The sequence below is a fragment of the Suncus etruscus genome, chromosome 10 (genome assembly GCF_024139225.1).
Source record: "Suncus etruscus isolate mSunEtr1 chromosome 10, mSunEtr1.pri.cur, whole genome shotgun sequence".
Lineage (NCBI taxonomy): Eukaryota > Metazoa > Chordata > Mammalia > Eulipotyphla > Soricidae > Suncus > Suncus etruscus.
In genome coordinates, this window is record NC_064857.1 from 16,138,233 (window position 1) to 16,159,039 (window position 20,807).

The 20,807-nt window shown below is 39.3% G+C and overlaps 1 long non-coding RNA gene across 1 annotated transcript in view; it reads left to right on the forward strand.

The window, feature by feature from the left end:
- Nucleotides 1-20,807, forward strand: part of LOC126020563 (uncharacterized) — a 97,881-nt gene that overhangs the window by 38,808 nt on the left and 38,266 nt on the right. Inside the window, exon 2 of the long non-coding RNA XR_007499607.1 lies at nucleotides 17,540-17,607. This is a non-coding gene — a long non-coding RNA (uncharacterized LOC126020563). The remainder of the gene's footprint in view (nucleotides 1-17,539; nucleotides 17,608-20,807) is intronic.

A 20,807-nucleotide genomic window follows, 5' to 3' on the forward strand; every position in this document is an offset into this window, starting at 1 on the left:
GAGTTCAATCCCTGACACAACTTACAGTTCCTTGAGCACTGTCAGATGTGATGCCTGAAAACAGGCAGAAGTAGTTGGTGTGATCCAAAAACTAAAAAGGGAAAATTATAGAAAGTAAAAGGGAAGGCAGATCATCTGAAGACCTCCAGACTATAGGAATGCATAAGAGCTGATTACCTGGGTGAATTGTGCCTCAGATATTCCAGTCTTGGAATAGGAGGAAGTGGAAACAGTCGCAACCATACCAACAACTAAAACTTGTCTTTTGTGCAAGGACCAGAAAAGAGACACCTCGAAGAAACAAGCTAGAAAATAAGCTAGACAACACCTTCTGCATTTTAGGTTAATGTCCCAGAAAAGCAGGGGCCCCCACTTCCTAGCACAGGCATTTGGGATCTTGGCCAACATCCTGCAAAGCAGTAAAGTGGCACTTCCTTTTCCATGCCCTTGTTCCCCCTCTTTACCAACCTGTTGCCAATGAAGGCTGAGGGATAGAGAGCCAACAAGATTTAAAAATTATAGTTAAATTTTTCTGGATAGGCCAAAACTGTGAGGAATGTGAATTCCATCCCCCACTCACCCCTGGGATAGTGTCAATGGAAACTGGAAGGGACATGGATTCATTAAGGAGGCACTGGTGGGATCTGCTGGAAAAGCAGTACCCCCTTCCTGCCCAGCCACCAGGGGCACTGGGCTCCCCTTCTCAGTGCCAGAGAAACTTGATTTTTCCTAACCTGAAGGTAATGGCCATCTTCCCCCTCTCTTGCCAAAGTGATCTCAGAGGAAGGCAGATTAAAAAAAAAAAGATTTAAATCCAACTTCCAGCATGTCCAGATCCACTGTCTAAATTTAAACTGTCCACATTTCAATGTCCAGATTTCAACCCCAAATCACTTGTCATACTCAGAACCAGAATGAGTTCTAAATACAAAATTTATAAAAATCATTCTGGCACCAAAATGACAGAGATGTGAGAATTATTTGACTGAAATTTTAAGCCACCATACTGGAAGTGCTTTACTGATCCACTTACAAATGCTTCATCCAAGTAAAAAAATAGGAAATCTTGCCAAACATATAGGAATTATATGGAAGAGACAGTGGGCATCTTAAACTGGAAAAAAATTAAACTGCAAAAATTACAGTGGAATGAAAAAATGCCTTTAAAGGTAGAATAGTAGAAGTGACCCAATCTATTCTAAACAACAGAGAAAATAGCCACAAGAAAAATGCAAAGCCAGAGCCACAGGGATTGTGTGACTATGAAAAAAAAAAAATCTAAGCTGTGCATATTGTCATCCCAGGAAAAGTAAAAGGACAGGGAGCTAAAAGTACTTGAAGAAACAATGGCTGTAAAATTTGCAAATTTGGGAAGATATCATGATGAATGCAAGTGCTGAGTGGGTTACTAAATAATGGGCCCCAATAATGCCACGTCAATCTAGAGTACCTATAAGTATATTTCTTTACTTAATAAATTAAGAATTTGAGGTGGAGGGCTGGAGACACAAGGTACTTCTCTTGGCATGCAATTGATCCTGGATCAAGGCCATCGCAGCACTTATAGTTCCCCAACCAAAAGTCATTCCTGAATACAAAACCAGGAATAAGCCCTAAGTACTGCTGGGTATGTTCAACACACACACACACACACACACACACACACACACACACACACACACACACACACACACACACAAGCTCAAATGATTTTGACATGGAGAGAATGTCCAAGAAGCATGGAAGGAAAAACAGTGGTATTAGAATGTTAGAAGTCTAGATGTTGGGGCTGTAGCATTGGCGCAAGCTGTAGGGCATTTGTCTTGCTCGCAACTGACCCAGAATGGACCTCGCCTCTATCCCATATGGTCCCCCCGAGCCAGGAGCAATTTCTGAGTGCATAGCCAGGAGTAATCACTGAGTGTCACTAGGTATGGCTCCAAAACAAACCAAACAAAAAAGAAGTCTATATGTTCAGGAAGTACATAGAAGTTGGAAAAATCCAGAAAAAATTATTTTCCCCTAGCACCTCTGCCTACACAGAAAGTTTCTGTCTTCCAGATATTTAAGATAATATAAGGAGATTTGTTGTTGTTTTGAGGCCAGACCTGGATATACTTACAGCTTACTCCTAAAGGCTCTATGCTTAATAATCTCTCCTGGGGAGGCTCCAGGGACCATACTTGGTGATCCATTCAATTCCAAACATCAGATTCTGGCCAGCCACATGCAAGATAAGTGCCTTACTTACTATACGAATATCTCCTTCTCAATAAATGGTGACCTCTTAAGCTTACTACATTTGATCTATAATAAAATGCTACCCCATGTGACTTCATTTAAACATAAAGACATTCCAAATTTTGATAAAGATGCAAAAGCCAGTGGCCAGAGTGATAATACAGTGAGTAGGGCTTTAGCCTTGCGTGCTGCCCACCTAGGTTCAATCCCTAGCATCCCATTTGGTTCCCAAGCCTGCCAAGAATAATTTCTGAATACAGAACCAGGAGAAACACATGAGTCCCACTGGGTATGGCCTCCAAGCCAAAATACATAAATAAGTAAATATATAAATAAAAGATGCAAAAACCATTCAGTGAAGAAAACTAAACCTGTTAGTAAATGGAATAAAAAAGAAAGCTATTAAGTCAGAAAAAATATTTGCAAGCCATATGTCAAACAAAGCACTGCTAAAACTTTACCATCTGTGCCAGGAATGGCCATTCAGTGAAAGAAAACTGAACTTTTCTGTCGATGGAGTTAAGGGGAAGTTAGTGTAGGAAAAAATATTTTCAAGTCATGTTTCTAACAAAACACTGGTAAAACTGTACCATCTGAGCCCAGGATGTATCTCAGTAAGAAATCACTTGTCTTACATATATGAGGAATTTTGGGTTAGATTCCCAGCACCCTTTGGGAATGATCCTCAAATCAGTAATGGTAAGAATAATTTCTCATGGGGTCAGAGCAGTGATGCAAGTGGTGGGGTCTGCCTTGCACACGCTAGCCTAGGTCTGATCACCCGGTGTCCCATATGGTCCCCCACGCTAGGAGAGATTTTTGAGCACATAGCCAAGAGTAACCCATGAGTGTCACTGGGTGTGGCCCAAAAATAAAAGAAATAGAAAATAATATAGACACTAAAGATAGCCTATAGTTGTCAAATAATACATGAAAATATATTCAATATCGTAGTCACTAAGAAGATGCAAATTATAATTATATTGAGATATCACTACACACTTAACAAAATAGCTAAAATAAAAAATAGCAACATACCTTATGCTGTCAAGGATGTGTAAGTTAGATTATTAGATATTGTTGGTATTTATAGAAAATATTATAGTCTGGAAAAATGTTTTCCAGGGTTGTTTCTGGTTTTTTTTTCCCTCAATATACATGTAACGACTATATGACCCAATAATTGATCTTCTGGGTATTTATCTCAGAGAAATTAAGGCATATATTAAAAACAAAAGTCACACATGAATATTTATAGTAGCCTTATTTTTATGTTTGTTTTGTTTGGGGGCCATACCCAGCTATTCTCAGGGTTTCCTCCTGACACTTCTCAAGGATCATTTCTGCCTAAGCTTAGGAGACTGCAATAATGTGAATCAAATCCTAGCTACGTGCAAGGCAAGTGCCTTAGTCCCCATCCCATCTCTCTGCTCCTACTGTAGTTCTGCTTTTGGTAGCCAGAAATGGAAACAGCACTGTGTCTTTCATTGGCTATGTGGTAGAATAAATTTTTATATAGCCATGTCCTTGAATAGTACTCAACAATTTAAAAGGAAATAGCCATTGATACAACAATTGGCATAAATCATGGGGGCAGTCTCCTGAGTGAATGAATGATGGCAGTCCTAAATGGTTAAATACTCTGTGATGCTATTTAGATGAATTTTTACAAAAGGGCAACTATGGAAAAAGGACCAGATTGGTGGTTGATAGGAGTTAAGGATGTGGTAGATGCAGGCAGGAAGTGGGTGTGACAGAGACAGGCAACATGAGTAATCCCTATGATAACAGCCATGTTTTGTATCTTTACTGTGTCGGTGCCAGTATCTTGGCTAAATATTCTACTATTTATAGAGTTTCAGTGAATTTCTACTAAACAGTAGAGATATGGGACCTTTCTGTTCTATAAGACAATGCAGACATAAGAATCTGCAATTACATGACTTCTTCAGGTGACTTATTTTTAAAATGAAGAATGCCTTTTATTTCTTTTGAATCATTTCATCTGAAACATATGATTCAGTGTCCAACTGCAAATTCAGAAAGATGTGAGCATGAATTAACTCATTCAAGTAAAACTATACTTTTTTGTTTCTGGTTAGAAAAGAAGGCAAGAGAGACCGTTACATTGGTATGTGGAGTCACAGCTCTCCATAATCACATGGAATATGTTAGTGAAGATTATTTATTAAATTCCCAGCACCCAGTGAAGCCAGTATCATTTTATTTTACTATGGTTTGAGGGAACTACACTTGATTTTGTTCAGGCATCACTCCTGGTGCTGCTCAGGTGATCATGTTTGGTGCCAGGGGTTGAATAGGGTTGGCCACATGCAAGGCAAGCTTTAACCTCTGTGCTATTTCTCCATCCCCAGTCAATGCCATTTTATTGAAGAGAAACTGAGACAAGGAAAGGTGAAATAATTTTCCCTAATGAACTGTGAGTTTCAGTTGAGCTATGCAGTCTGTTTCTGTAGTCTACACTTTTGTTTTTGTTTTTGGTTACAACCGATGGCGCTCAGGGGTTACTCCTGACTTTGTGCTCAGAAATTACCCCTGGCAGGCTCTGGGGATCATATAGGATGCCAGGATTTAAACCACCATTCGTCCTGGATTGAGTGCATACAAGGCAAACACCCTACCGCTGTGCTATCTCTCCGACCCCCTACACTCTTTATTAATCAGTTTCCTCTCATTGTATTGATTGCTATTAACTTAATGTCTGACTATTTTTTGGAACCAAGTGCTAATATCAGAAACTTTATGTAGGATTCCTTTCCAGGCCTCTGCTATTAAGGTCCTTTCCAAAACCCTTAACAGAAGTTATTGACTAAGTTGCCCTCAGTCCCAATTCTGAAGCATAATTTGTTTCTTCACCTACGTTGAGCAATAGAGTATTAATTAAATGTTTAAAATTAATTTCATATACTTAAATAGTATATTATGTCAAGTATAGGTTCCTAGCTTTTCAGGAAAAACAAAATAAAGCAAAATAGAAAATATGTTAACACCCAGTACACAATACCAAATGCCCTCACATGAAGTACACACATATGTTTGCCAACTCTCACTATATATGAGGCATTCTTGCCATACTATTCACCATTCCATATTGTCTCCCAGATATTGCTGCCTATCATTAGCTGTTCTTTTATCATGGTGTGACTTAGTTGTGTTTTCTAAAGTAGCATAGAAGGAAATAACATTTCTACCCACTTCTCTACCAAATCAGACTTTCCAAGAGTTCATAATTTGTACTTCATTGATATATTGTATCTGCTTGACTCCGGTCAGCACTTGAATTTGTGATTTTTCTACATATTAATACTAGCAGAATTATAACCTCTGCCAAGTCTGTTCTTTCTTTGCACACCATCCTCTCCAAACCCCCAAAGATGACTCTGGTGATTCAGACAGCCTTTCTGATCTCTTCACTAAGAATTTATACTTCAAATTCTACTAAATTTTTGTTTGGTTTTGTTTAGGGACCATGCCCATTGGTGTTAGGCCTTGCTCCTGATTCTGTGCTCAGGGATAACTCTAGGTGAGGCTTGGGGTACCAAATAGCATACTGGAAAAATCAAACCTGGATCGACAGTGTCTAGGGTAGGCACCCTACCTGCTGTACTCTTTTCAACTGCTACATTTACTATTTTTTTAACCCTCATATTCTGCCTTGTACTAGGACATTTTGAATAGCTGGATGTTCCCTAATTGTAAACTTCTTCAAGTTGTATTTCTGGGGCCGGAGCTGTGGTGGAAGCGGTAGGTCATTTGCCTTGCACACAGCTAACCTAGGATGGACCACGGTTTGATCCCCCAGCATCCCTTATGGTCCCCCAAGCCAGGAGTGATTTCTGAGTGCATAGCCAGGAGTAAACTCTGAGTGTCACTGGGTGTGCCCCCCCAAAAAAAATTTAAAGTTGTATTTCTGAAAACCTGAATTGTTAGAAAATTTGAAGATATGGAACTTAAGCCTTTTATAGAAATGAGGTGCTAGGGGCCAGAGCAGTGGCGCAAGTGGTAAGGCATCTGCCTTGCGTATGCTAGCCTAGGACGGACTGCGGTTCGATCCCCTGGCATCCCTTATGGTCCCCCAAGCCAGGAGCGATTTCTGAGTGCATAGCCAGGAGTAACCCCCGAGTGTCACTGGGTGTGGCCAAAAAACAAAAAAAAATGGAGGTGCTGAAATTATGAATCCACTTAATGAAATACAGTCACTGTATAAAATAAGCATGTATATAATGATATAGGTCTTCTCTGGGACTTTGGAAATGAGTGATAATGAACAGTTATTATCTCAATCATTATAGTTGCTTCATCATTTTTTGCTAGTGGTTTTCTGCTAGTTCTGTCTGGAGTTTTAATGATATGCTTATAAGCAGATCATTTCATGCTATCTTATGCACAAAGAGAATATTTCCCTGCATCGTGGTGTCTTACAAATATTCAAGGGCTACCATATTCAGAACTCCCCCTCTTTTTTTCTCAAGGCCTCACTTTAACTCTCTTGATTCGCAAATACTAAATCTGAAATAGTTTAGGAAGAAATGGAAATTAATCGTTTACAGAAGGGGAATTTTCCATAAGGGAAGGACAAAGATGTGACAAATTGATATACTCTGTAGTACTTAGCACATTTTCATGAGCGTGGACATTTGTTCACCAGTGGGCTGACTGGTTGCATTCACACTGAACTAACTACAAAGCGATTAGATACTGTGTGAAGATAATGATATCACTATCATGAAAAGTGGGTTTTAGTTTTTGAATCAAGCACTAGATAAGAGGTGGCAATGTTTGCAACAATTGAGTTAGGATTGAGGCATGATTGAAACGTTCTATGAAGATGATAACCTTCACTTTGGGCTGTGTGACTCACCAACTTCTGATAGAAAGTTGTGGGGGGGGGGCAATTCCAGGAAAAAAAAAGGCTGCTCAGAAGCTAATCTGTGGGTGTTCCAGCTCTGTGTGTCATCTTTGTTTAAAGAGAACATCCAGACCTGGAAAGGGCCTCACCAGACCAGAAGTGTCTAATTCTATTGTGGGCAAAACTCAAATCTTCGTAGGAGAAAAAGGACAATAAGAGAGCAAAAGATTATGAACAGCAAAAGTTAAGTGTAATAAGAGTTGAACCTGGCACAAGATGGTTGTGACATCTATGTCCCCAGTCATGCCTCTTCCACTAGTTTTTTTTATTATTTTGTGTGTGTGTGTGTGGTTTTTAGGTCACAACCGGCAGTGCTTAGGGGTTATTCCTGGCTCCAGGCTCAGAAATTGCTCCTGGCGGGCATACGGGGGACCTTATGGGACGCTGGGATTTAAACCGATGACCTCCTGCATGAAAGGCAAACACCTTACCTCCATGCTATCTCTCCGGCCCCCACTAGTTTTGTGACCTTGAGTTCACAATGGACCTCTATGAACTTGCCCTTCATTTGTAAAATGGGAATGATGATGGTCTTTTCCCCATGGGGTGTTTGCCTATGACAAGTATCTGGTCTGTTATCAGCTGCAAGGACAGAAAGACAGCTTTGCTTTCTCCACACAATGGTCAGTGTTTCCTTTCATAAATGGCAACGTCTCTGTGCTGTACTCTTTTTTTTCTTCTTGGAGAAGTGCTCCTTTACTCTGTACCTACAAGGGCATCTGAAGCAGTCTCTATTTTAAAATAATGAATCAACATCTTGGGAAGCCACTTAATCAAATAAGGAAGAATAAAGAATGGCAGTCACAATATGCTTTGGGGATGTTTATCAATATGAGTGGTTTTCCTGTGTGTGTGTGTGTATGTGTGTGTGTGTGTGTGTGTGTGTGTGTGTGTGTGTGTGTGAAAGAGAGAGAGTGAGAGAGAGAAGGGGAAGGAGGGAGGCAATCATCTTACCAAAACTGTAATAGATCTATAATAATTATAAAAGAACAGAAAAATAAATAAATGATATAGTGACAAACTACCTTTTTAACAGCAACCCCAATCAAGATTTTCATACATTTTCCAATGCATACTTCCCAGCACCACCCAGTGGAATAGTTTTTATTGAGTGTTGAATTTTATTCATTTATTTGATTGAACTGTAGAACTTCACAGCAGTTTTCTGTTAAGTCAAGACTCAGGAGTAAGAGGTAGAAGTTCAAGGTGGGGTTGCATCCTGAGCCACATCACTGGAGTTCATATGTGCCAAAATATAGCATCCAGATTTCCTCCCAGGTACCTTGGTGTCCAGTTCTCCACAATGTACTTTCTCACCTCTGGCCATGAACACCGAGTATGGCTGCTGCTATAAGATGCTTTCCACATTCTTTTTTTCTAGCAACTTGTAAATATTTCCAGCATCAAAACACAAAAGTTGTTTGGTGTTCCACAAAAACCACTGAGACTGCAGCAAACTAGAGATAATTATTTACTATGTAGCACCTATTAAAAATCTCAGAAGAGTAGTTTTAAGAGTGTGTGTGTGGGTGGGGGGGTGATTCCTAAAGGAGGAGGAAGTGGTATGTAGAATGTTAAGATTGGGAGCCATGAGGTCCAGTTCAGTTCTGGCTCTGTAACTGACTGCCCTGAGGCCTTCTCGTAACCCTGCCTTTGTCAAATAAAGTGACCAGAGGAGGTGCTTCCCAGCTTGTGCTTTTCAACCTTTCAGGTGCATCCTGTTTAAATGCAGATAGAGTGAAGGCCTGGGAGTAGGGGCAGGCTCAAGGGCTTCCAATGAATTTCTGGGTGATATTGCAGCTGCTGGGCCACAGACCACATGTGGTTGAGCTGGTTCTGCCTAGTTTTCAGCTTAGGCTTCCACTCATTTCGCAAGTCTCAGAGTGTGAGCCTCTGTCTTTTCAGAAAGGCAGGAAGGTTGCATGGACATGCATGGTATTCACCGTTCTCATTCTTCATAATCATCATCGCCAAAACCCCTGTAAGTGCCTAATTATGCGGAACACTTTGATGTGCTTTACAAAAAGGATAAAATTAATTTGGTCCTTGCCTTATCAGACCTGACAGCTTAGCAAAATAGGCAGTGAGACAGTACTCAATACAGGAATGAAAATTGAGTGAGACATATTTATCCAAACCAGGTTCAAAGGGTGAAGTTTTAGACTTTTTCTTATTTTTTTAAGTTGCTTTCTTCTTTATTCAGTGAAAACATTTTCTTAGTTTTTGAAATAAACTTTTATTTATTAAACAGTGCAGCCAGCATCCCTTGCTAAGCTCATTTTTAAGCATATTTTGAATTTATTATAGTATAGCAAGTTATAGTACTAGTAGAGTTTTGAGTATAGAAGTATTGATGCTCTTTTGTCCTCTGGAAGAACCCATGTTCTCTCTTGACTATCTCTCCTCTTTTTCTCCAATAAAAACTATAGTTTTCTTACAATTTAAACTAATTTCTTTCACTAAAATTCATAAAATTTATGATACTGATATACAGACTTACTACACTTCGGTACCAGAGTAATAAATAGTACAGTGGGCCGGGCCTTTGCCTTGAATGTTGCCCACCCAGATTTCATCCCAGTGCCCTATATGGTTTCCCAAACCCACCAAAAGTGATTCCTGAGCCAGAGCCAAGTGTATCCCCCTCAGCCCCACCAACTGTGGCCCATTCTCCACCCCCAAAACCCAACTCACTACATCCCACCACTACTAAATTGTTCCACCACTATCCCCACTGTCTCTTCTAGTCTTCATATTTCTCTTCTGCCTGCCCTTTGGTATTTGGTTCTGTACTCCAGTGCCAAGAGTTTGTCATTGTTCATGACTGCTGTGTTAATTGGAATCTCCATCAAGAATATTTATTTCTTCTTATCTTTTGTTCCTTTTAAAGCCTGGGAAACTATTTAATCTTGCCTTTTGATGTTTACTTAAAAACCAAAGTTTTGGGGTCAGGAGATGGGTCCTGAAGTTCATCTCTGGACCTCTCCCATATATGCACATATACTTAGCACCATTAGGCATGGTGTTGGTTGTCCCCCCTTGTACCAATGGGTGGCCTCTACAAAATAAGCAAGAGTCCAGAGACCAGAGGTGTGACTTAAGTAAGCAGAACAACTCATATGTGTGAAGCTCTGGCTTCAATTTTCAAATACTCTGTGTCCCCTGACTACAGCAACAACAGTAGCAGACAATGGCCAAGTTTTCTTTTTTAATTTAATTTCATTTTAGCTCACACCCAGCTGTGCTCAGGAATTATTTCTGACTCTGTGGTCAGGGATCACTACAAGAAGTGAAGGAACAAAATATGGTGAATTCACGTATCAAGCAATAATATGTGGTGGTGGTGGTGGTGATGGTAATGGAACCTAGGTTGGCTGTGTGTAAGGCAAAAGACTTACCTGCTGTACTATCTCTCTGATCTTTCAAAACTGTCTATTAGAAATTAAGCTTGTGGAATGGGAAGGTTAGTTCCATAGCCTTCTTTAATTTTCTTTCTCCTCCTCTTCCTCCTCCTCCACTTTATCTTCCTCTTCTTTCTCCTCCATCCTCGTGGTACTTAGGGGTTATTTCTGCTGTGACCTCAGAAGTGGCCTTTGGAAAAGCTTAGGGTACCAAATGCAGTGCCAGTGATAAATCTGGGTGTCAGTTACCTTAACCCCTGTACTGTTTTGTTTTTTTTCTGACTTGGTTCATACCTTCTCTTTAATAGCAGTATTCAGAGTGGCAATTGTGTATATGCTTCAGGATACAAAGAGGGCAAGAAAACCACATTGCCTTCCTCTAAGGCAATAGCTTTGTCTTCTTTGAAATGATTTGTGTGAGGCAGGTACATTTGGACTTGAAATTGGGCTCGCTCATTCACAGGTGCAATTACTGTCGGATATTTCCAAACCTCAGTTTTTCTATCTATAAGACTAGCCTCACAATAAATATGGATCTCGTGACTTTCTGATAAACATTACCTGAAATGAGAATGTATAGCATATGAAGCATCGTCTTCCAGGAGCCTGGTTCATAACTGGCAATTGCTAGAAATCCTCATAAAACTGTCGCTTGCTGATGCATCTGAAATCACTGGGGTTGTGAAAGGAAAGAGGAGGGAGATAATAAATTTGATATTTTTAGACTGATTTATGTGTGAGTCTTGGCATGGGGGTTAATGAAAATGTCACACCCTGTTTACTGGGAAAAAAGCTTTCATTGAAGCAAAGATGACATTAATTGGGATCAACCTCATCTTTTATCTTGTGAAGTTCTGCAGAGCTGCTGTTTCCCTTGTTTTATTTTTAAATGAGCTAGAAAAGAACCAAGGTGGGTTGTTTATATTAAAGAAGATAGAGAATGCCCAGTTATTATTTTGGGAAACCAAATTTTTAAGAAGATGCAAGTGTCAGCATTATGTACCTGACACCAGAGTCTTGTAATTTATCTGTGAAACCTCAGAGTTGTTCAGGTTAGACCAAGACTACTAAATATCTGACATATTAGAGCAGAGGGCTTCTTAGTAAGTGAAGGGGTGCTCTTTGCCTGTTTGCTACATTCCAGGATGCTGGGTAAGCATGGAGGGCAAGGTTCTTTGATGAATAGAGTCTAAAGCCTGCCATCTAGGGGTGGGGGCTGCCAGACTGGACAGGAGCAAGGGTGGGAGGCATTCTGGATAGAAATCCCAGAAGCCAGAATGAGGCATTTAAAGTAAAGAATGGTTAACAGAGCCCCAGTGAAGTTCTAAAGCCCAGAGCCCTATCCAACAGCATTATTTTATAGGTTACTGGTGGCTCCTAGTCAAGGGGAAGTTGCACTACCTTGAATTAGACAGAAGTCTGTTCTCCAAATGCAACATGCCTGTGAGTCACCTCTAACTTGTGGGTCAGTGCACTTAGGTCTGAGGGTAGGCCTGAGACTGACTCTGGGGTTCCAGCAAATCCCCAGCTATTGCTAGTACTGCTATTCCAGGAATATTCTTCAGACATATATAGGTTTTTTTACCCTGTGTGTTTTTTTTTTCAAAGATTCCATTCACATACCATCTTCTCTTACATCTGTCTTGGCTCCTAACCTGCTTCTTAATTCCAAGTCACCTCGAACTCTGCCATTAATCCTCCAGCTCTCTATAGATTAGATTCTGTCCTTTCTCTTTATAAGGCTCCTTTCCTGCACTCTCAGACTCTTTGCTTCCTTCTCAGTTATCTTTTATCACCTACATAACTCTTCCCTAAAATTTCACCTATGCTGGTGATTTGTGTTTACAAGAACACTGTGCCCCCATCTTATACCTCCCCGATGTCTCCCCACCCTTCTTTTATTGTATTTGGGGCTTTTATTGTTATAGTTGTTGTTTGCTCTATTTTTGCTTTGTTTTTCAAACCAGCTGTGTGTAGGGCTTATTCCTATCTCTGTGCTCAAGAATTATTCCTGGTGAGGCTCAGGGGATGATATTATGTACAGGCATTGAATCTGGATCAGCTGGGTGCAAGGTAGATGTCCTACCAGCTGTGTACTCTCTCCTGCGCACCATGTTTTTCCCCCTCAGGACTTCTTTTTTCTTCTTCATCTTTGTGTTCAGCTTACACTTACACTTCCCTTCTCCTTCTTGGTATTGTGACTTAGCAGTGAACTTTCTTCTTTCTATTCAACAAATATTCCTAAATTTCTGTGTATGTATTCAGGTTGGGTTCTTTCTGCAATGGGGTGGTAGGATTGGGCATGTGATGATTACCCAGAAGACACCAACTATTAAAACGTGTTATGCCTTGTACCCCACTTCCTGACTCAGCCCCTCCCCAACACCTTCTGGCTTCTGGCCCATTAGCATTTTTTCCTCTGAGGGTGTTTTATTAATTTCCCTTTCCAAGGTCAGTGCCCAGCTCTGTCTTCATTTGCTTTTTTCGGTGATGATTTAAAGTGTCTTGCCATATGAGCACTCATTTGTGGGGTATAAAAATGTTAATATGGTAATAATACCAAACAACAGACTTGAAGGCCAGGATGATCAATCCATGGTTGGAATCTTACTACAAAGAGCCAGAGCAGTACAGGTAGGGCAGCAAAGGGGCCTCTATGACAACAATAGTTGGAAATGATCACTCTGGACAAGAACTGGATGCTAATAGGAGGCAAATTGAAATGCACTGATATCCCTTCACTAACGTTATTGCATACCACATTGTCTAAAAGAAAAAAGGAAGAGAGAGAGAGATAAAAGAAGAAAAATGTCTGCCACAGAGGCAGGCCGGAGAAAGGGCAGTTGGGGAGAGCAGAAAGTAAATTGGGAATCTTGAAGAGAGAAATGTTGTACATTGTGTGACTGGAATTCTATCATAAACAACTTTGTAACTGTGTAGCTTACAGTGATTCAATTACATATAAAATAAAATAAGTTACAAAAACATTTCTGTATTGCCAAATTAGTTTGTCTCTCATCTTCACTAGAAGGGCCAAGAATTCTCTTCATCAATCTAGAATAGTCGCCAGCACTCAGACATTCTTCCTTAAAGAAAGTCTTTGCCTAGTTATTAAAAAATGGTGGTTGTATTACTACAGAATCAGAAAGGAAAAAATTAATCCAAGCAGGAAAATGGTTATTAACATAGGTATTTTTAAATGCTACTCTGAATATTTTGGATAGATTAGATTATAAAGGCTCCCAGATTTGGGGTATCCTTTGGAATAGTACATGCCTGAAATGTATAGAAAGCAATGAACCCAACAGATAATGGTGAGATGAGGAGTAATAACCCATATCTAATTTCTGTCCCTTATTCTTATATTAAATGCTTTCAGAGGAATTAGTAGTTTAATCCAGAATTTAACCTACCTACCTATTCTAGGCTGCTCTTTACTTGAGAATATTGGTGAAGTGTATAACCAATTAGCACCAAATAAAAATTCTGCAGTTATATATGCCTTCTTCCTTGTAGTCTTAGGAAAGATGTTTTAAAAAGGCATTTAGTGAATTTAATTAAAGCGTCCATGCTCATACAGAGAGAAAAATCCATTAGGTGATTCATACCTGTGCCTTCTCTCTCCTTCTGCATCTCTGATAGCTTCCATTCAGACTAATATGGAATTTTCATTTTTATTATTTTAATGTATCATTCATTTTAGACCAGTGATTCTCAACTGGTAGGAATTTTTCTATTAAAGGGCAAACTTCAAAGTCTGGAGATAGTTTTGGAGAGTAGGGAATGCTGACCCCCTTAAAAAATGATTATCTGTGGCAAAATGCCATTGTTTTGTCCTTTACAGTATTATTTAGTTTTTTTTATTTTAAAAATTATTTAGACATCATGAAATAAATTTATGACCAGTTTCAGTCGTACAATGTTCCAACATCAATCACTTCACCAGTGCCCACTTCCCTCCATCAGTGTCCCCAGTTTTTCTCCCACTCACTAGCCTGTCTCTATCACAGGCACATTTTAATACATTTTTTGGTGTTCTGGCTTACCATACTGCTGTTAACAGAGTTCAGGCATAAAATTTTATAACCTTTTAGCACTACTCCCCTCTTCCATTTGATCATTTCCTTCCACTATTGCTGTAGTGTTACCTTCCCTATCCTATTATCCCCTACATTCCCCCTGGCAAGCTCCCTAATAAAGATCAATTTTTAAGGTTTGTTTTCTTTGTCTTTGGGAATTTTTAATTACCCTGCTGTATTTCTTAATATCCCACAGATGAGAAAAATCATTTTAAGTCAATCTTTCTCCCCCTGACTAACTTCACTCAGCATGATACTTTCCAGATAAATCCATGTAGCAGCAAATTGCCTGAATTTTATCTTTTCTTCAAGCTGAGTAATAATGAACTGTGTATATGTACCATAGTTTCTTAATGGAGTCAACTTCTCTTGGGAACTTGGGCTGTTTCCAGATTTTGGCTATTGTGTATAATGCCACAATGAGCATAGGAGTGCAAATGTCTTCTCCATTGGTTTTGGTCTTTGAGATATATTCCAAGAAGTGGGTAGAAGAGGTTTGGCTATACCTGGCTGTACTCAAGACTATTTCTGTGCTCAGAGATTACTTGTAGCAGTGCATAGATGATTATATGGCAGTGCTGGGAATTGAACCAGGGTAGGTCATGTTAGAAGCAAGCATCATAACCCACTATACTATCTTTCCAGGCCCAGTTAGTTTCTATTCTTTTTTATTAGAAATTTTTTATTTAGGCATCATGGCTACAAGATTGCTTATGATTGAGGTTCAGTCATAGAATATACACTGCTCTTTACTAGTGTACTTTTCCTGCCACCAATATTCCCTATTCCCCTTCCATTCTGCCCGTCTCTGGGGCAGGCATTTTGCTTCTCTCTCTCATGCACACATTCTCTCTCTTCCTCTCTCTCTTTCTTTCCCTCTCTTACCTTTTTGACACAGTAGTTAGCACTATTGTTAATTAAGGGGTGCCATGCAAGTCACTTTATCTCAGCACCCAGTTTGGTTAGTTTTTTGAGTGAAGATTAAATGAAAGAAAAAAAGATTGAGAAGGATTGATGGCCTAGGATGAGAAATCAATCTGGGACAAACTGAAGTCCCACCTACTGGGTACTAGGAACCCGGACTCTTCATCATTATAATACATATGGGTCCTTTAGCTTAAATATCAGTACTTTATCAGAAACTCATTTCCATTAAAGTTATTTAACTTATCCAAAAATATTAAAAAATCAAGGCTAGAAACCTCATGGGCAAAGAGCTAGTGCTTTGGGAAGTAAAGATAGTTTGGGGAAACCTAAAACCAAACCTAAAGATAAGTTGGGAAGTAAAGATCATGAGATAGATGATGAAATAAATACAGTGCAAGCTGGCAGCACTGTGACAGGAAGCCTGTCAGACATGCCAAGAGAGTGGCTTGGATTTTCTCCCAAGAGCTGTGGAGTGCTGTCCATACGGGGCTCTCATGCTCTTTCCTGGGCTGATTCATAACCTGTGCATGCTTGCTGTTAGTTATGTCTCTCTCCATCGGATATGTTGCAACTTGGTCAGTTGAACAAGACCTTATTTGCTTGTGTGGAATACAGAAAGAGTGATCACTAAGTGTTTGACAGGTTAAGCAGCATCTCAAATAAATTTTTTTCACTTACACCACATGCTAGTCCTAAACACTTGTTTCTGATATAGTTATTGAGAGCTAGAAATGCAACTTCCTGACTTATAAAAGGCAGATTTTCAGGCTAGAATGGAAACCTTCCAGAAACCACAGTGTTGCTGAGCTGTACTGCTGAGGGGTTCATAGTGCCAGCAAAAAAGTGAAAAGGAGAGAATTCTTTGCTAACCCTGCACTCCAGGCCTGGAATGATAGCACAGCAAGTAGGGTGTTTGCCTTGCATGTGCTGACCTGGGTTTGATCCCCAGCATCCCATAAGGTTCCCCAAGCCTGCCAGGAGCGATTTCTGAGCACAGAGCTAGGAGTAACCCTTGAGCACCTCTGGGTGTGACTCCAAACCAAAAAACAAACAAATATGGACTCCAATAAATGTCATCTGGACCCTTTTCCTGTCTCTTTCTATGAGTAACTCTGCTCTATCTTTCTCTGCACTTTTTTCTTGGAGCTCACTTCAATGTGGCCCTTAAGCCCCTGTGAGGGCCCTTATGGGGCAGAAGAGAAGGTTGGGGAACTGCCAACCTGAGGGTCTCACATGAGGCTCATGGAAGGAAAACCTCTTGCATGCTATTGACTACTTTGCTTTTTCGAAGTTTTACTTTGCCATAAAATATTTCTATGAAATAGCTCTTTTTCTGTTTAAACTTTACCAAGAATGAAAAAAAATTCTATTGGTTTTCATCAGTTTGTGTTTTTTTTCCCCCCTGGGAATATTCAGTTGGGCCATTGGGTTTGTCTTTCATTTTTCAGGGCTCTTTACTCAGCATATTTTATGATGACTTCTTAGAACCAAGATTTACAAAAGCAGAACCTTAGATTTACAATGACATTTCTCCAACTTGCATCACATTTCCTCTTGAAGGAAGTGCTCTTTATAAGTGATCTACTTGTATTTTAACCCAGGGAAATGGTGAGAACAAAATAGAACATTTTTCAAGAGGAAAACCTAAAATACTATGACTTAATCTTCTACACCAATTTTAGTGAACTGCTGTGAAGTTTTATTTCAGTCTTCCTGGTTCTGACAAGGCTGTGGTCTTCATGAAGCACATCCCTATTCTGTGTTTTATCTAAACCGAAGATACTTGGAACACCTCAAAAATTCTTAGTGTCGATGCCTGTGAGTCAGAGGTGGAATCAGGTGTTTACTAATTCTAAACATAAGTAAGTAAAGAAAAGGGACTCAAATGAACGACCTTAGTCAATGCAGTTTTATGCTTCTTGAGAGGTTTGAAATAGTTTCCTGTTGTGTTTCCTCAACAGAATATCCACAGTTCTTCAGATTTCAGCAGTTCAGCATGCAAGTTTGTTGAGGATAACGTGATTATAAGGTATTCATTTCTTTTGTTTATTCTCCATTTTCTCTATTCACATTTGCTTTTGTCTTACCATTGTATAGTCATCATTACTTTACTGCGGGGCTGTGGTTGAAGTGTAAAAATGCAACGTTTAACTTTGAGATAGAACCATCTCCAGGACATGTGCTAGTCCAATTTTGCACTTGGCATCATGGGTCATTTTTTATGGAAACCAAGGCATCAACCCTCTGCTAATATATGCTTTCCTTTATTTCATTTGTGCCATTCCACTGATACTGCTTTGTCAGCCACTGTAAAATTGAGCAAACTGCCTACCCTCTCACAAACTCTTTCCTCACCCTGAGCATGGGAGTAATAAGTGAAGGACCTTAAGGGTGGATTGAAGACATTAGTGGAGATTTCCAAACAGTGTTGACCACCCTCACCAGAAACCCACAAAGCAACTTAAGTTGCAGTTATTAAGTACATTAATAATTTCATTGTTATTAATAATAGTATTAATAAGCAACTTATTAATAATAATAACAACCAAGTCCTCTAAAAACTACGTACACAATTTTTGATCAGAACAAAAATCAAAAGGAAAAAGCATCCAACCTAAAGGAACTAGGTAATGCAAAGACATTCTTTATTAACTTGCATGGTTGTTGTCAACTTTTATAATGAATTCTGGACTTTGGACTTTGAAGTGCTATGTCCACCCATTGAAAAGATTTACAGACCTCAGGCAGTGTGACCTGACTGACCCCTATTCATTATACATCATTACCCAATTCCTCCCTGGTTAGAGAAAAGAAGAAGCACATCTGGCATGAACAGTCTTCGTATTTTCAGAGAAGTAATTTTGTAAAATATGCCTCTGTCTTAAAGTTTTCTTCAACGTTTAAGGAATTCTTTCTCTGGACAGTATAATCCATTTTCTTCGGGAAAGGCCCAGGAGCTATTTCAAGGTCATTTGGTACCTCTGAGGTCTCTCAAAATATAACTGCAGATCCTGGCCAACAGCTTGCCTTTTGTTTGTTAACTTGAAGAATTGGTGCATTAAGAGTTTTGCTTATTTGCACACCAGAAAGACATTTTCCTCTGATCTAACATTGTACAGAAATCTCAATTCAGGAATTAAATATAATTTACATAAACACATTTTCAGTAGAGCTGCTCACCTCTATATATTTTATTTGAAGGCCTGAAATGTAGAGCATTTTCCAGTTGGGGGAAATTTAAAGCTTTATTCTAGAATCTGTATATTGTAGAATAGTGTCAGATATTTCTGTAGTAGAATTATAGTCCATTTAAGTTTCTGGAAAGCTTTGTATTTTTATAGAAGCTTTTGTACCTGATTAATTGCTTAAATTTAACTGAGATTTTTTTTTCTGTCTTAAAATATTCTGGGACCCAAAATTTCTAGTTTTTCTGGACCAAATTCCTTAAAGCCAATGTTTCTATTGACTTCATCCATATGTCAGAAACAACTCTCAAAATTAGTATCTATATAACTAAGACTGTCTTCCTACCTTGTTCACTCATCTTCTACCTACAACTGATTCCTTCTTCAGGAATCAATATTTCAATTCAAAGCATTACTGTCAAACCTATATGAGAGGATTCCAGTCTAAAGTGCCACAGAACATTCATTCCACAGAAGATTCTGCATTAAAAATACATTAGAACATTACAGAAATAGTGACCAGGGGTCACATCAATTGCTAGTTGTCATAAATATTCCCTGAAAAAAATCTTTCATTCAGCCTCCCCCATATTTCTTAAGAGCTAGTTCCCATCAAATCTTGTGCCAATTTGTTGCTTCAGCAGACTAATACAGCTCTCTTCCATTCAGACCTTCCTTCTAGTTACCTTGCTCCACATTTATAATATGATTTTCCACTCAACGACTGCTGTGGGAGCTGGTAGTAGACCCACAGTCTTGGCATGCCTGTCAGAATGGATGTAAACCTTTACATGTTTTACTCAATTTCCTGAAATACCCTTGTCCCCGTTTACCTTTGCAATTTTTCATTTTGTTGAGCCATACACAGTGGTGCTCAGGTTTTGCTCCTGGCAACAATCAGACCACATGGTGCCTGAGATCAGATCCAGGTCTCTTCTATATAAAGCAAGTCCTCAAAGCCTTAAGGTATTTTTCAGTGCCCCTGTCCCCTTTTCCTTAAGAAATGCCAATCTGTTCAGCCTCATCAGTTTCTCTCTGTTCTGGGCAGTCTTTTCCATTTTTAGCTAGGCTCCCGTAATTCCTCCGTTATTTCTCTATTTTACAGACTGATTGTAGTAAGCCACTTAAAAGTCTGATCCTCCTATAGACACTAAGCTTGGGGGCAGGATTCTCTCTTACTACTTTTTCTCCTATCACATTTAATATTTTGTCCAGTACATGCTTTTATTTCTTGACGCAACTGTATCTTTGGGACTTTAAGACTAAGGTAGTATTTTTTTTGTGAAAAGAAATCCTAAATTGTGCTTCTCTCAGACTCACTGTCAGCATTTTTTCTCAGCAACAATTTTTTTGCTTTCTGACTTTTTAAAATACTTTCAGTTAATGTATTAGAGCTATTAAAAGCAAATTATGGCCTCTCTTCCTCTTCTGCTACAATTAGTCCTTAAGCAACTCCTTACACGGTGACTACAGACTTTCAAAATATATCACTGTGAAGCTTCTCCCTTGTGGAAATGATTCTATCAAATCCTCCTTAATTTTGGTGATAATAGTAGTTACTTTTATAAGGATTAAATTTGGGATTAAAACTTTGCCTTGGGACCAGAGAGCTAGTCAGCAAGCAGGGCTCTCGCCTTGCCCTGAGCACCACCAGGAGTAATCCTGAACTTACAACCAGGAGGAAACCCCTTGGGCACTGCTGGTGTGTCTATGCCTCCAACCTCAGAAAAAATAGTATCTCAACCCATTTTCAGACTTTTTACTTGCCTACTTAAGACATCTTTTTTGTTTGTTTCTCTACAATTTATTTATTTTAATAATTTATATTGAGACCTATGTGAATTGCAAGTCTTTCAGAGTTATATTTAAGGTACATAGTGACAGTTGATTAGGGCAATTTTCCAACACCAGTGTTGCATCCCATCCTTCCTCCCTTGGCCCCCTGGACTGCCAGTGTAAGTGGTCCCCTTTGTATATAGCTTGTTGTAGATCTTGATTCTGTTGTCGTTGACTTTGGGTTTGGTAGTTTGAATGATGTTCCAGG